This window comes from Portunus trituberculatus, chromosome 49 (assembly GCF_017591435.1).
Source record: "Portunus trituberculatus isolate SZX2019 chromosome 49, ASM1759143v1, whole genome shotgun sequence".
Lineage (NCBI taxonomy): Eukaryota > Metazoa > Arthropoda > Malacostraca > Decapoda > Portunidae > Portunus > Portunus trituberculatus.
The window spans coordinates 10,265,360-10,282,859 of record NC_059303.1 but is presented as its reverse complement, the minus strand read 5'-3'; the positions used below and the strand labels follow the sequence as shown (position 1 = coordinate 10,282,859).

The following is a 17,500-nucleotide window of genomic DNA, read 5'->3' as shown; positions in this document are numbered from 1 at the left end:
TACATACACGTAAAGCCAAAAAAAAGTCAAAACAAGGCCAATCGCAGCTAAAAACTCGCTCATCCGCTTGCTCAGTGTTGCTTCAGAATTATGTTTCCAGTGATTTGTGTTTTCTGACTGTTTATTTGGCTAAGTAGAAGGTCAACTCTCGAAAGCTTTTTTTTTTTATTTATTTATTTGTGTGTACGTGTGTTTATTATTTTTTTGTGACATTATAGCTGGCTCCGGCATGCAGCTTTTGCTTAGGCTGCTGTCTCGCATCTCCTATTCAAACTCCCTCAAACAAAAACATTATTCATATTATTTTTTCCCTTCCCTGCAAGTACAAGCACGATTATATCCCTCATTCACTCATAAATCAGGTATCAATTACTCTCCTCATTGATAATAATCTGGCTGTATGAATATGCTAAATGTGCCCACTGGTACATATCACTGCCTTAATGGTGCGGGGACAGGCAAGTTTCACCCTTACAGCCACTACGGGGAGAGGAATGAATGGCTCTCCTTCTCATGGGCGGAGTCGACATCTTTATTTTGCTGCATATCATTACGGCCAAGTAGTGATCCTTTGACAGAGGAGGAGAGGGGGATGGGGTGCGTGTACCTGGCTGTGGACGAATGTTTATGTCTCACCTTCCGTAGAACTGATCGTTGATGTGTCTGGAAGCTTTTATTTTACTCTTATCCTAATTATTTTTTTCTTTGCTTTGCTTAGTGCGTTTAGAGTACAACTTTATCTATGTTCCCTCGTGGCATTGGTCCTACACACTTTGAATAAGTTGTCTGCGTTCAAAGATTTGTTGCTGCATTAGAGTTGCTGTTGTGGTGCTTAATAGTCTGCTGTCAGTGCTGCTATTCTTGAGGTGCAGACACATAACTCTACCTGACCTCATAGCAAACGCCCTGCCTTGCTAGCAATACCAATGAATGTGCTGCTTTAGATGTGAATCGATAAAAGAAGATACTTGTTGGATTAATTTTCATGTGGCTATTGTTTGTTGGAATGCTATTTACTTTCTTCTTTATTTTGTGATGATTTTTGTCCAGTTTATAAGCTGTGATAATAGGATCAATTGGCTGTTTCCCGTAGAGTTTTACACCACACAACAAATATTTCTATTTATGTCTGATCATGTGTATGTTGTGTCGTTCCTTTCTTCCCTAACTTGTATGTGTAAGCAGGAACGTGATTCTTATGACAAGATTTCTTGCAGTAAGTGTAATTTCGTAGAATGAAAAAAAAAAAAATGTATTTGATTATTTGATTTACAATTTGTAAGGAAAATTTCTTCCATGAGTTTGTTGATAAATGTAGGAAAATATTGAATTTTCTTATCACATCATGCAGTGTATCAAGGAAACATTATGAATTGTGATATTTTGCAAGCGTTAAAGTGATATTCATATTATATTTATTATGTATTAAGAATATATATATATATATATATATATATATATATATATATATATATATATATATATATATATATATATATATATATATATATATATATATATATATATATATATATATATCTCTCTCTCTCTCTCTCTCTCTCTCTCTCTCTCTCTCTCTCTCTCTCTCTCTCTCTCTCTCTCTCTCTCTCTCTCTCCCCCTCTACGCGAAGGCTCTCGAACGTCTCCAAGTACGTACTTACGAGGGAGAGAATGTGGTCGATAATATTTTTATGAGTCACACCGGATTTTTTTTTTTTTTTTTTTTTCCAGAGTGCGGGGAAAGATAGGGATGGAGGACTTAAGAATGCAGAAAGAGGGTTTGGTGATCTCCGTAACGATGATGAACAGTTGCAGTTTACATTCATTTCTTCTCTCATAAGAGAAATATGAATATTTTCTTTTAACAAATAAGGAAGATATTTTTATATACTTTCCTCTCTCAGATGTTTTATTTACTTTTTTTTTCTTGAATGCGTATTTGTAGAATCTGAAACTTTGCTTTATTGGTTTGATGTGGAATAATTTGTTAAGAATGTGCTTAACCAAAAAAGAAAAAGAAGAATTGATATAAATCCGTATCAATATTTCTTTAAGATTCGTTGGTTGTGTACCATCTTGCATTCCGTTGTTATTTTAGTGTAAAACAATGCACTTCTAAAAAAAAAAAAAGAAAAAGGAAATACGCACAAATCCACTGGCTGACCGCAGCGCTCAATATCCGTGGCAAACGAGGGCAAGGCAAACAACGGGTTATTGGCAAGCAAATGTTGTTAAAAATAAAGAATATACAAACCTACACGGACAATGTACACGGCAAACAAACAGAGGTAGTAAATGGGACGTCGATATCACGATGCATTTTCTCCCCTAACCCTATTTTTTTTTCGCACACACACACACACACACACACACACACACACACACACACACACACACACACACACACACACACACACACACACACACACACACACACACACACACACACACACACACACACACACACACCCGCTTACCAGTACTTTGGTTGACAAGTAATGGGCCAAGAAAGCACAACATCTATAATTATCGTTTGCCTGATTGCTAAGAGAGTTGCGCTCTGGACGTGTTGGCAAATTATGATAATGAAGAGGGGTAAGGAGGTAAATTTTTCAGCATCTATCATAGCGCAGGGCAACATCTTCATAGCGGCGGTGACAAATGCGGGGGCTGGAGCTGGATGGCCCCCAGGCACATCGCCATAACTAGCTTGACCCGCCTGACTCCTTCACACAGACACACACACACACACACACACACACACACACACACACACACACAGAGAGAGAGAGAGAGAGAGAGAGAGAGAGAGAGAGAGATAAACAAACAAACAAGTAAACAAGTAAATAAATATCTAAACAAATACATGGCCTAAGATTAAAAACATATTTAGAGATATCAATGTTAAATTATAAATGTGAAATAAACGACCAAATAAATCAATAAACGTGTAGATAAACGAACAAACATTTGTGTACAATAATGTACATTAAATTGTGTACAATAAATTAAGCTAATGACGATGATGATGATAATGAAAATTATAATGGTAATATTAGTAACTGTAAGAATAATTTAAATTGCTATAATGATGAAAAATAGATTAATCAAATAAACATCTTAAAAGATTAAATACCAAAACAGACAAAAAAAAAAAGAATTATTTGAATTATTGAGTACATGATAAATTCATCAAAGATAAATACAACTCTTCATTCATAAGTTCATAGTTAATTCTCGAATATGAATAAACATTTATTGAAAAATAAACAAAGTATTTTTTTTTCACTAATATGCAAATAAAATCTAGAACATTTATATTGTCTGTATTTATCAACTGATATCTGTATGGCGTCTTTTGTTAGATGGATATGATAATGATACTAAGGAACAAGAATATATTTTTTGTTAAGTACTTATTCCAACATTCTTTGCCATTTCACTCGGAATCCTGCCGAAAGCAATGGCAACACACTTTTTTTTTTTTCGTTTCTGTTAATAACAATTTCGTTTTTTTTTTCTTTCTTTCTTTCTTTAGTGGAAGAATTATGATGTGGTGGTAATATTGTTCTGTTTATTACAGCTGTTATCAATCTGGTGTGTGTAACATTTGAAACTCAGTGTTGGGGGAGATAAATAGTGGTATTGACATGGTGATTCTCAAAAGACAGCCACTAGATAATTTTATTTTAAAATGTTAAAATGAAAATGTTTTACTATTTTTCTTTCTCGCTTACGTAGGCATTATTTATTTTATCTTTTTATTTGCTCCTAAAGATTGCAATTTCCACTTAAAATGTTAAGTTATAATATATATATATATATATATATATATATATATATATATATATATATATATATATATATATATATATATATATATATATATATATATGATACAGGTCTACTTCGTCAATAAAAACAATGGTAATTACATATTGTAATAATGTTATCAACTGAATAACATCATGACATGCTATTAGATAAATTTTACGGGGAACAAAAACATAACGGGATGCTGACGCCAATCAAAAGCCGCAGGTACCTCCCCAAGACTGCTGCCTCTCACAGGTATGAGAGTCAGTTTTGGAGACACACCTGTAAGCATTAGGCCGCCTTGGCCAGCACACAACATGCACCTGCTCTTTAAGTTCGCGCGAGAAGCAAAATATTAAAGGCTAAAGAGACCATCGCCACTGCCGCTCTCTGCCGACATCGCGTGTTAAAGGTGAAGCAGCACTTCCCGCGGCTGCCTCACTTTAAGCAGTTTAGCAGTTCCTCGTGTGTCAGGCGAGGCAGGGGTGTCACCGCAGACCAACACTAATTAAAAACTTCCATTGCAGACAGAAAGAATGAAGCATAAGAAAATGTTATATAAAAACAACTAAAAGAATACAGTCTGGTTGCGTATTTTTGCTTTGTTTACATCAACTTGTCTTGTGATTGGTGGCTATCGCGCGGTGATGGCGTCGCGGGGCCGTAAATCCGCCAATCAGAGTCGACCCTCTCGTGAGCCCCGCCCATAATTTTTGCTGCTGAACCAATGAGCGGCAGCTCTTATCTATTCCAGTTGCTATTCAAATTATACCATTACATGATTAAATAAGAAATGCAGTTGTTGCTTTTACTTAAAACAATACCAGACCGCACAGGTTAATGCCCTTGGAGGAACGCAGGGAAGGGACGCGCAGACTGACGGAAGATGGACGGGCGGGAAAATGGAGTCCTTTCTCTCCTCATATTTTACTTATTTTTCCCCTTCTACAACATAAACAGCTCCCAATATCATCTCTTGAAGTATTCACCGAGCAACACAGACTGCCGACAAATAAATAGCTGAAAGGAGCACAGGAACAGACCGCAGTTGTCGCTCAGGGGAACTGTTACTGTTGCCGAGGTCATATTTCTTCCTCGCGCCGCTCTTTCTCTTCATCCTTACAAAACTGCTGTTATTACTCGCCTATTTCTAGCCTTTATACAAGAAATGTGGCTCCAGCTCTTCATATAAGGCGATAGAAGACAGTAATCGATGTATCCTCACTTATTCAATATCCGCCATCCTGCCGCCATCAGAGAGAATGGTCCACTTGGGGCTGTTTTCACACTTATGTATGCTTTAAAAAGACTATTAAGGGCACAAAAAGTAGGGCAGCAGAGCCAGAAATAAGAGACAGTAGCAAGAAACTCAATAAAGAAAGTGAAAGGTATAGAAAAGAGGCCCGGAGTAAATCTAGTGCATCAAAGAAAACGGATGTCCTAGCGCCTCTTTTATTTATTGGGGGACTTTTATTGTTAGGGGAGTTATGGGCTTCCTCGCCGCGGCCACTTTGTTTCTTCACTTTTACCCAACTTTTCGCTTTAAAGGGATGTGCTTTGTCACCACTTGGTAGTTTGGTCATCGTGTCATGTTTTAAGCCGTAGCTCACCTGATATAGGCGCGTAAAGAGGGAAGAGGAAGTCTATTTTGGTGGTGGTGTCATGCACATAAACAATATTAGCTTCATAAAACCTTTACATAGCTTGTGTTCTCATACTTTGCTGATGTAATGCACGTATCCTCTTGAATTTTATAGATTATTGGTAACATTTTAAAGTGATATGAATAATTACGTGTGTGTGTGTGTGTGTGTGTGTGTGTGTGTGTGGGACGCCACATGATTATAAAACTAAAGTGATTTTGTTTCTTTTCATTAGTAAATAAATGTTCTTGTATTAATATCATAGCTTTGTTTTTAGTTATTCTATTTCTTTTTTAAACTTTATTGAAATTCTTTTATCTATTTTGATCGCATCGTTTCATAATGTATAGTGAATGTTCGATTTAGATTAATGTACCTTGTGCATCACATTTGCTTATGTGCTTCCCAGTCATGCGGTCTTAGAAATAATTTCTTAACACAGTGCACGCGTACACGTATTGTGCACGCCGTTGCTTTCCCATATAAATTTCATCGTGGTGGCGAGGTGAGCGGCGGGTGGCGGGGCGCCGGTGCGGGTCCCCCTTGCGACGTGTTGTGCCGGCTGGCGGTCCTGTCAGCTACTTTTTTTTTTCTGATTCAGTAATATTTGTTTAATTCTTAATTTTGTGAAAGGATTTTAGTGAAAACTGCAAAAAGAGAATTACCCAAAAATTTGTTAATTACCTCGAATTAGTTTTCCTGTTACGTAAGGCAAGTATTTTTTATCAACGGAATTTCCATTTTTTTCCCTTTAGATAAACTACTATCAATCCATTATTTTTTTCTTATATGCACTTTATTTCCTTCATTAAATCCATATGTATTTTTTAACTCTTCATGGTGTGCTACTTTGGTGCAGAAATAAGGAATGACAGAAAATAATAGAGCCTCGTAAGGAACATTTTCACAGCGAGGAAGTATAACGAATAGCGGACATCACCGGGGGAAGGACGCAGATGTTTCACGGAGATGAGGTGTCCAGTGCGTCCTCCCCTGTGACCCATGCCCGGCCCCTCAGTGCCACACACCTGCCTCCCAGTGTGACGCCGCTGGAGGGCAGACGTGCGTCGCTGAACTGACGGCACCGTGAGCTACGAGCAAGAAGAAAAAAGAACAGTACCATTGTGTCTTAGTGTCTGCCTCACCCTTACTGTGTACCTTGAGTGGAAAAAAAAGTGATCATCCAAAGCAGTGCCTTAGGTCTGTGCCCCTCCTGACTAAGTGCCTGTCTTGCTTAGTGGCCTAGTGAGTTATTGTGGTGTCTAAGCAGCCTGCCTACCAGCCACCTTCACGGCTAACAATCCCGCCATTCTTGAGTGACATTGAAGTGCTTCTTCGTACTGAGCGACCCAACGTCCAAGTGTCTTTCATTTGTGTAGCTTTTTTTCTTCTGTTTTTTACGTGTAAGTAGTTACTGTACACCTCTGTGAGATACTACTGAACTCATATAAGTGCCTGGTCTTGTGCGGCGCTTGAAAATCATATATTGCTACCGTCCTATGGTGTCCAGTGGTTACAACAAAAACAGTTTTGGACTTCATGAAATACTAACAGTTCTTGTTACGAAGAGTAGGGGCAAGAGAAGTCTCCAAATATATCTGATATACGCCTAGTACAAGCAATTCGGGCCCACAGTGAAGAAGAAATTTTACCAACGTGAAAAGAAAAATAAATCAGGTTTGCAGAACATCGCTGATCAAAGGAGCTCAAAGGAAGCAAGCGTTTGCAGTGAGTGTTTAGAAAATGTTTGTCTCTTCTAATGTGTATCTTGTCTATGTCATTTATTCATTCCTTATGCGTGGTCATTCATTTAGTAGTTTTGACTCAGATAAAGAATATATAATCTAAAGTTTATATTTATATAGAGTAATGTTCTGAATAGTGAAGGTAAGGAAGTAGATCACACGTAGTTTGTATTTGTTGAAAGAGATCATCCAAATATAAGTAATACTTGTCTAAGCCGTTCATTATTTGTTCATTAACACATTCTTTTTCATTAGTGACATTAGTATTGGATTGTTTTAGTACAGCATTAACATTTATAATCATATTACATGTGAAGTGAATATCTAACCTATTCATACAGCATCATTGATATTAAGTGACAATCCCCACCAATAAAAAAAAGAAAAGAAATTGCATTGAACCAAGAAAATAATTTAAAAAATCATATGGATAACATTTCTTCCTTTCTTTCTTTATTTCTTTATTTGTTTGTTTACTCATTCAATCACTTTTTTTTTTTATTAAGCAAAGACAACAAGGTGGTATGGTGGCTGAAGAGTTGTGTAGTCACACAATATATAACGTTGGCCGTGAGCCGCGCCGCTTCATGCCAGACAGCTGCACACATGCCTCACCCTCCACTATCTGAAGTACATTATTATAGGTCACCGAGGTGGCCGCCAGTGCCCACACTGACATTTTTAAGCACTGAGATAAGCATCCCTTTATAACTTTTATTCAACCAAAAAAAATAACAATGAATGCTTTGATTTTTGCCATATTATGGTGTTTTAGTTCACAGGCTCTTGAATTAATTAAGATAAATGGGCCTTATTCGTAAACAGACACAGATTTCACTTTGTGATATACTATTCGCTGGCTCATCAAAATGCTCCAAAAACATCGCGACACCGTCATTAATCTTATCCCAATTATCAAGTGACGTCTGCTGCTCCGGGTCACAGGTACAGACTAAACATTTTTTGGTGATTTTTTTCTCCTCTTCTTCATGCGATAGTGATGAGGCATAAAATTCCCGGTCACGTGCAGCAACCATAACAGTGCAGACGTCAACAACCTGTGGCTGTTCTCCCGCACCTCTCTTACCTCCTCTCACTTCCATGCTCTCACATCCACGACACCACAGCTATTCCTTGGTATCAATGAATGATCATGATGCGCATGGTCATATAGGACAGTGCAGTGTTGCATTTTTATTATAGAAATATAATCCATTAATATTTAACAATCAGGGTTTTCATAGATTGTTTGCTATTTTCATGTGCAAGCGTCCCTTAAAATTTTGTTTTGTAGCTCACGAGCCTAGCAGATTTTATTTGCAAATAATATTTTAATACAAGATTATTCGTTCTTTGAAATAACGTGAACTGAAATAGAATTCATGTTTTGTGACGAACGTGGCGAGGGTGTGGGGTGGGGGCGCGGGGCCTTGGTGGTCATTTTCAGTAATTGGAAAGAGAGGCGAAAAATGTTCTAATTGGGTGTCGGAGAGGAACGCTACACCAACCCTGACACTGAACCCCGTGTTGGTGGACGGGACTGACCCTTTCTCCCTCGCCTATTCCCTCTCTCACTCACACTCTCCCTCTATACGTTTCTCCCTCTCTTTTTCCCTTCATCTCTTCCATCCATCTCCGTTGTCTCTCTTCCCTTCACACACTTCACGCCCCGCTCTTTATCTCCTCTTTTCACAATCTATCACAGGATATAGTAATTATCTCTATATCTATTATCTTTTTTACTCATTGTTATGTCATATTCTTTATCTCCTCGACTCTCTTACTTATTTTCCTTATTTTATAGAGCTCACGTTTGACCACTCTTATACTCCTTATTTCGCATCGAGTGCTTTAATTTTTTTTTTTTTCTATGCAAGAGGGAAAACCAGCCAAGGACAACAAAACATTAAACATAAGGCCCACTTGAAATGCCAGTTCTCTTATACATGGTACAAAATTAGCCAAAAGTCAGGGACGACTCTCTTGAAACTTCCTCTTAAAACAAGTCGAGTCGTAGGAAGATGGAAATACAGAAGCAGGCAGGGAGTTCCAGAGTCTGTATCGCTTCACTCTTGACTGCCCATAAGTGTTCGCGGAGATACAAAAATCACCCAAAAACAAAACTTATGATGTGCTATAAGTATTACCTCATGCATCATAAACCTCCTTCTTAGAACTACAATGCTGTCCTCTTGTTCTTCATGTCGATATGACGTATTTTATGATGTCTCCCTAAACGTCCAATGTTATCCATTATGTTTTAATGACCACCTTGATCTTCACGATAAAGAGGAACATATTTTTTTGGTAATTATACATAAGTGGAAAATAACACCTAATAACGTCCTGCATTTATACACGAACAGCTTTATAATTGTTTTACTGCTGGAGGAGGAACGGACCGGAAGAGATATGAGAAGGAAGAGGAGAGGGAAGAGGAGAAGGAGGTGTGGGAGGGGAGGAGGCAAGAGAAGGTGACGGCGTGCGGGAAGTGGCTGGGCAGGAAGAGCTCTAAGGTCCCTCTTGAGTTTGTGGTGGCCGGGAACCGCTATTTATGGAGGGGGAGGACGAGGGGAGGTGGTGAAGGGAAGGGTTAAAGGGGAGTGAAGGGGTGGCGGTGAATGAGGAGTGCTTGTGAGGAGGTAAGGATATGGGAGAGAGGGATGAGGGATCAGAGGCAAGTAAGTGGTGGAGGTCACGTGTGCTTATGTGGTGAGAGAGAGAGAGAGAGAGAGAGAGAGAGAGAAAGTCTGAAAGTGATCCAATGAGGGGTAGCGGATCCTGGCTCCCCACCACTCGAGTAGTTTACATGAAGATTAATTGCTTCACGAAACAGGATAGGCTTCATACTTATACTGAAAAAAATGAAAGAAAATAGTAACATGTTTATTTATCTTTAAGTATTCATGTTTCCATATGTACCTATTTTTTTATCTTTCTCTCCCGTCTATCCATCAAGCTGCTTATTCTGTTCGCTGGTGAATTATCTACGCTGACGATGCGCTAATGTTTTGTTGCTTATTGTGGGTAACCGTAAGTGAAAAGAAAACTTACATGTACTTAAAGAAAAAAAAACTCGTATTTATTTATATTTTTTAACTTTTTTCCCGGTTTGTTTCTCCTCTTTTATTGTTCATTTATTTCTTTTTTTTATCCTATTTATTATCCCTGTCCTTCTTCACAATCTCTTCTGCCGGTTTATTCTATTTCCTTGTTTTCCTTCTCTTTCCTCCTCTTTTCAGTCTTGCGTCATTCTTCCTTGTTTACTCACTTCCGCAATGAAGAAAGAATTTCCTAACAAACTGCAAGGCCAGCGAGGAGGAAGAGAGAAAACCAAGGAGATACCAGTTGTGGGAGTGAGGGACAGCATTGGTAGGTTGAACTGAAGGAAGAAACGTGAGGGAAGGAAGAGAAAAAAAATCCATGGCAGGTCCTCTTCAGCCATCTGCGTCCTGGTCCGTCGGGGTTACCATTCCCTGGTGCCATCGGTGCGCCGACCCACAAAGACAGTCGCAAGATTTATGGTGCAGCTTCGGATTCCTTCTCGACTCGGGCACCGACAGAAAATAATGGCTCGGCTTCATCTGGGCATTACTAGTCGGTTACAGGGTCAGAGATACCCCTCAGGGCCTAGGGAAGAGGGGTATAGATTTTAGGGAGGAGGTGTGGTAGGGGGCGTGTGGGGTGAGGGAGGGCAGCTAAGGGTGCGGTGAGTGGTGGGGGGAGAGAAGGGGGGAGCAGTAACTCAGTTTAGTGATGGGAGGAGGAGCCGCACGGTGAAGTGAAGGAAAGGGAGAAGGGAGAGAAGAGATAGTTCTAAGTAGACGCGATGGAGAGGAAACAGTTGGATCAAGAAAACAAGTACTAGGAGTAAAGTTAATTAAGTTGGACAGCTGGGCCGTATCGGGACATAAAATAATTATACAATATTAAAACAAACGCAACCCAACAAAGAAAATTCTGTGTTATCTATATGCAATTAATTCAACTCACTCTCCTCGTACATAAATAAATTAATCAGAGGCACAACTCAAGACAATAAAAAGTCAGATTAATAATGGCACATGTGGAGGATGTAGTACGAGTAATGGTATGAAAAAGGGAAAGATTTTCAAAGCAGGCTGAGGGGTTCGGGAGGCAGGGACAAGGCTAATTTTCGAGAGGGTTTAGTGGTGTTGTCGAAACTGATTTTGGATAAGGCGGCGTCTCGGAGGGTCTGAGGGACAAGCTCGGTTGCGCGGGAGATTGTGGGAAATTGGCTGCTTACGTCGGGTGGCGTGTGGAGATTTATTAGTTAGAGAGGAGAGTAGTGTTACGAAAGTGGTGGGAGAAGGAGGAGAGTGAGGGAGTGGGTGGGTGGGTTGGCGGGGCAGGGAGATGGAGAGCAGAGAAGAGAAGAGAAGAATGACTCCAGTGAAGGACTCGAGTTGTAGGAGTACACAAGACTAAGTGAAGAAGCATGTCAGGGCGAGGAAGTAGGAGCAGTGTGTTTGGCAGACCGTTTGAGGATGTGTTAAGAGGGCGTGGCGGCGAGGCGTCCTGCAGTATGGACAAACCCTCACCCATGGACACGTCGGAGGTGAGGTGTTGCTACAGCGCAAACAAAAACATCGGGAAATGCACAGAAATGATGGAAGCATTATATGGAAAAAAAAACGTAGAGTTGATATATGAAATAAGTGAGGTCTTCAAAACCACCTTACCATTAAAATCAAATAAATAGATGAATAAGAAATAATAAAGAAATAAAACTTACGGTGCAGTGAAATTACCAAAGTATAAACGTATGCATCTTAATCTGATAACATTAAGGCTTATTCTTCATTGTTTTGTGAAACTGGTGTTGGTAATTCGGCTCTTGCAGGAAGAGAAAGTAAAATATAACTATAAATGTACCGTTAATCCTATGCCGTTGCTGCGTTCTCATAGATGACATGCATGCTACACACCCCCCCAAACATTCTCATAGTTTACATATAAACTTTGTAACATCTATTCCTCCTTCATTCAATTCTACAATGGTCACTCAGCTACTTGAAAGTGCGGAAGCCGTTGTTAGTGCTCCTGTGGGAGGGAGGAAGGGAGAGGATTGCTGGGTGGCGTTCACCATGATGCAGCAGGTGGTAGTCATATAAATCAGGAAGGGGCAAGACACATATGATATCGCATAGGCGGAAGGTGGTGGTTGCTGAGACACTGATTACTGTTGACGGCGCCACCTGAGCCCCATCGGAGGGAAATAACATAAGAAGGTCCTGTCTTGGGTATGGGTGACATAGGAGAGGCAAGAGGAAAGTTGGTAAATGGAAATAATAGTGTAGTAGCTGGATAGGGAACAGTGATGATTTAAGGGTGACACAAAGACATGGGATTGATAGCGAATGTGTTCCTGGATGTAGCTAATAGATGTGGTTGCCGCTGGGTGAGTGTGTTTTCAGTCAGTGGTTATAGTGGCAATGGCGGTGAGGTGGAGGTGGAGGCGGCGTGACGGTTGTGGTGTGGGCCTAAGGGATGACGTGAGCGGCAGCTGAGATGAATCTTGTCAGAGCTGGTTGGAGACGGCGTGACGAAGGCGGTAGTGGTGATAAATGGCTCGGGGTAAACACGGAACACACACACACTATCCGGAAAATATTCTTAATTGGGCGCCTTAAAGAAACACAGTAATGAAGAGCAAATACTTTTCAGTAAACACAACCAGCAAAATTAATATTCGCATTTCTCTAACGAAGCTTTATTGGCGTTGGAGCTAAAAATCCTTAAGTATTCTCCCTCTTCGCCCCTTTCCTTCATTCACTTTCTTCCTTTTCATCTACCGGTCTTCTTCTTCCTTCACATCTGCAGCCTTCGCTTTACTCCTCCCTATCCTCTCCTGTCCTGGAGACTCTTCTTCCTCCTACCGCTCTGAACCCCGAGGAACATAACGAGCTGCGGGTTTCGGTGAGAAGTTGTGACAGTGATTAGTCAAAACGGCCCTCAAGGGGGACGGCACGCACGCAGGCGAGGCGGCCCCAGGGGTCTGCTGGCGGCCACGTGTTCCGCGGAGGCCGTCGAGTCTTAATGAGAGTTTAACAAGGATTTTCATAACGCGGGATGGGTTTGTGTCGTGTTTCTGGGCAGGGAAAGATTGAGGTTAACATGGCTAGAGATGTTGTTTAAATTTTACATCTTTTATATTGTTTTTAATTAGATCTTCCTTGTTTGTTTTCCCTCTGGACGCGTGAACTGATTTCAGTATTAGTGTGCAGAAGGATAATACGATAGACTCCTGTTTTGATTGTGTCCGTCGTGATTCAGTATGGAAGTAAATGAGTGTGTGAATAGACACGTGGATATTTTTTTCTTATTACATAAACAACAAAGGAAAACAGTTTATTAAACCGCAAGATTAGACCATACAGGAAGTGCAACACACACACACACACACACACACACACACACACACACACAGAGAGAGAGAGAGAGAGAGAGAGAGAGAGAGAGAGAGAGAGAGAGAGAGAGAGAGAGAGAACATTAATCATCACGTTTTTTTTCCTTTCACCTGACAACCTTCACATCAGGCACCTCTTCAATTGACACCTCATAAGCCTTTCCCTTCTTCACCACCTCCCTGGCATCTATCATCCCCTCATCAACAAGGGAGGAGGAGAGAGAGGGAGAGGGGGAGGAGAACCACCAAACCACCTCTCACTCGTTTATTTCATCCCACACACTTGCCTAACTCTCTCTTTCACTTCTCCTCCTTCGTCTCCTCTTCTTCCTCTTCCTCCTTCTCTTCCTCCTTGGTTGCACGGCTCAGGCCTGATTGATTGTCCTGCCAGAACCTCTCTCGCCCTGGTCTATGCATGAGTGTGCCTCGACGAGGATATCCGCTCCTGTGGTACTGGCGAGTGACGACGCAGATCCCTTGAGTGTTATTATGTGCGAGCGAGATTTAGGTGTGTTGCTGTGTGACATACGGGGATTTTTATGTTGTGCTGTGTGTGTGTGTGTGTGTGTGTGTGTGTGTGTGTGTGTGTGTGTGTGTGTGTGTGTGTGTTGCCTATTACTGTGAGAAAGGCAAGTATAAAGAAGAGTATCTAAAAAAATCCGAAAAAAAAACTCAGATCATATGTTATTTAGGTAAAATATTCCGTACTTGTTCCTTGGCACTCTCTGAATTTACTTTCGCAGTCACATAAATCCTTCGAAGCTGTCCTTCTTCCCCCTTCTTTTGTGCCACGGAGCGAAGCAACTCGGCAAAAGAGAAAGGGGAAGAAAACTACTATAACCATTATCTGTTGCCGCTTCCGTTCCTCCTCTCATTTTCAGCATCTAGCGGCGCCTCGTTGCGGACTCCAGATGGGAATACGAAAGGGCTTCTATTAAAACTGGAGCGAAAACTCAGTAGGTAAACATCACCTCTTCATGGTTTATCAGGAGGGCGTGGAGGCAAAAACACTGCGTTCCCTGAGTTTAGTGTCCATAGCTCACCGTGATGACCGTGTTTAGCGGGTGTAGCATGCATTTAATCTCTCCTACCGGGGGAGAGAGGACAGGTGGTGCGATAAGTGTCTACTGGAGGAAGGAAAAGAGGATCCAGAAGTCTTTATCGTGGCGGAGGGACGAGAAACGAGGGAACGACACTCAACACTTGAAGTTACTGAGCGCTCGTCTCTAGTCCCACAGTTCCCCAACGTTTTCTTCTCTTGTTTTTCTCTACCCTTCTTCTGTCTCTTCTGTTTCTCTCTTTCCCTTACTCTCCAGCTATTCCCCTCTTCCTTCTTTATAGTTTATCATGTCCCCCCGCTTCTATTCGCCCTGCAGCTCCTCATACTTCTCTGCCTCTTCAATTTAGGGGACTGTATCCTCTTTCTCATAACTTACTGCTGGTTCGAGGGCTTGACCAGATAATCATGTCGTAATATATATCCCTTAGAAAAAAAAAAGTCACTCAATTTGGTGAAGATTCATGTAGTAAATGAGTCTAAAACGGGAAAAGGAAACAGGGACACTCCCACTCGTTAATTTTTTACTACGTAATGTTATTTCTCATTATGTTTCGTTTCCGTGATTACAGTGTTATTTCCCTCTTATCTCCTTGTTATATAATCAAATATTCAAAATACTAATCTATTTTCGTTTGATTGTCCTTCATGACACTTTGTGTATCTTGGTATGTTAACGTACTGGCAACTTAGCAGGACACAGCTCAACTAGCAGTAAGCGACGTCGGCAGCCAATGAGTAAGATGGATTGATAAATGATGACGTAATCATACACCAATCAGAGGTCGTAGCTCATGTTGGCTAGCTCGGACACCTCACTCTGTCCTCGCCACCAGTTGGTACGGTTGCGTTTCCCGTTCTAAAGGGTTTTCATATAAATGTGTTGATATTGTATGTTGTGCGACGTTCTGTGCGCCGTGGGAAAGATTATAGGGTTCCATATGTGTTGTAGACGTGGTGGGAGGAGTTGGTTGTGACATAAGACGAACATGGGGTGCGGAAGATGGTGTTCGCTTCCTCCCCACTCCAGCAACCTCAGTCTGTTTTCCTTCCGCCTTCCTTCTGGCGGCTTGCTGCTCAACTGCTGGCCGATAGAAGGTGAGTAAGTGACTCTGTACTGAGTAACTTGCAATGATTCACTACCACATCTCCACTTAATTACGAGTTATCATGTTCGAGGTGTTGTTTATGTATCTGTTAAGTACACAAGTGTGTGGATGAGTGGCATGGGTAGAGGTGACAGGGAAGAATAGAACAACAATAAGTGCCTGCATGGGCTACTTTTAGAAACCTGTTTGGGTGGTGGTCATGGGGCAAGGTCACGGAGACAGGATTGAACCTTGAAGGTAATTTCATGATTATCATCTTTACCTGGGATCAAAGGATGAATATTTATGAATGATATAATTAGATGAAATCATATTTTGATTTGTTTTTTTAAAGTTATTTTTCGCTGAATAGTTATTAATGATATTGCCTTGAAATTAATTTTAAGGGAAAAGTTTTGATCACGATATTAAATTATTGTGGATGTCTAACAACTTATTGAACACTTCCGGTCTTCATGACGACGCATGTTTGGTATCAGTGAATTATCGGCAAACGAATGAGTCTCACTTCCTCGACCTGTCATGCCACTTTCCCTTTCGTGCGTTCCTTGGGGTCCGGTTCCCTTCCCCTTCCCTTCCCGCATGAGCTGCCCGAGTGATTCACGTGGTTCGCTTGAGACTGGAAGCACTTCCTGCCTTGTATTTCACTTCTATTCTCTTCTTCCTCATCTTTTTTCTGTCATCTCTCTTACTCCTCCTCCTCCTCCTCCATCACCACCACCACCACCACCACCACCACCACCATATATATCACCTGTCCGCACCTGTCCTTGATCACCAGTGATATCTTCCCCACAGCATTGTTTCTCCTTCCCTTCCTGGTTCGCCGCAGGTAGGCATGATCGTAATATCCGCTCTACTTTGTAACACTTGCTCCTTTCCTCCCTTGGAGTCCCCTAGGGTTCACTACCCCATCCTCCCTACACTCCATCCCCTTCATGAGTGATGTAAAGGTATAGCGGTGTCCTCCCCTTCCCTCCCAGTTCTCCCACATCAGTGATCCCTTCCCTCCTCGTTTCCACCGCCGCACCTGGTGAACCTCCCTTTTTGACTGACACCTACGCGTCGTCTAGGCACCTGCGCTAATTTTTCCGACATTGATCGCTTCGCACTGCACATCAGCCCTTATTTATCCTGTCCTTACGGTTTGTTTTTCGCTGTTCAGGTAAGGGTTTGCGCCGTTTGGTGCTGTCGACAATTTTGTGGGAGACGATGTGGAGGATCATATTGTATTTTTTCATACCTCGAATGATTTATGGCTAGAGGAACGCTGGCTAGGAGTGCCGTATCGAGTGTGGAGAACAATTGTTTCAGTTTCCTTTACGACCTCGCACGGTGCTTACGTCCAGAGTTTTTAGTAGCGGATAGTGAATGATAATCACGTAGGTGCACACGAAAGGAACGTATTCATTTCATGTCAGGCACCTTGTATGGGGAGGAGACACGAATGGAGCGAAACGTTTGTCCCCCTTCTCAACGGGACACATGACTGAGGAGGCGCGGGTTACTGTGCGGGGAAGGCCCTCACCAGTTGAACGCTGGTGATCGATCACCCAGCAAGGCTGGCGGACCCCCACGTGGCGGCCGGCAGAAAACGAGTGTGTGAGGTGCCAGTGGCATAGGAGTTGAGGCTTCCGACTTGCAGCCCATTCTTGTCTCCTCCTCCTCCTCCTCCTCCTCCTCTCCTCCTCCTCCTCCTC

At 41.5% G+C, this 17,500-nt stretch overlaps 1 protein-coding gene and 1 long non-coding RNA gene across 23 annotated transcripts in view; one reads left to right on the top strand and one right to left on the bottom strand.

The window, feature by feature from the left end:
- LOC123499346 (homeotic protein ultrabithorax-like) overlaps positions 1-17,500 on the top strand; it is an 817,282-nt gene that overhangs the window by 732,119 nt on the left and 67,663 nt on the right. Inside the window, exon 1 of one of the 22 annotated variants that reach the window (XM_045247244.1) lies at positions 15,526-15,789. The exons of the other annotated variants lie outside the window; for them this stretch is intronic. The gene's annotated coding sequence lies outside the window, so the exon portion shown is untranslated. Of the gene's footprint in view, positions 1-15,525; positions 15,790-17,500 lie in introns of those variants that run through there. 22 annotated transcript variants of the gene reach the window in all.
- LOC123499349 overlaps positions 1-17,500 on the bottom strand; it is an 89,467-nt gene that overhangs the window by 70,653 nt on the left and 1,314 nt on the right. The gene's annotated exons all lie outside the window — the stretch shown is intronic.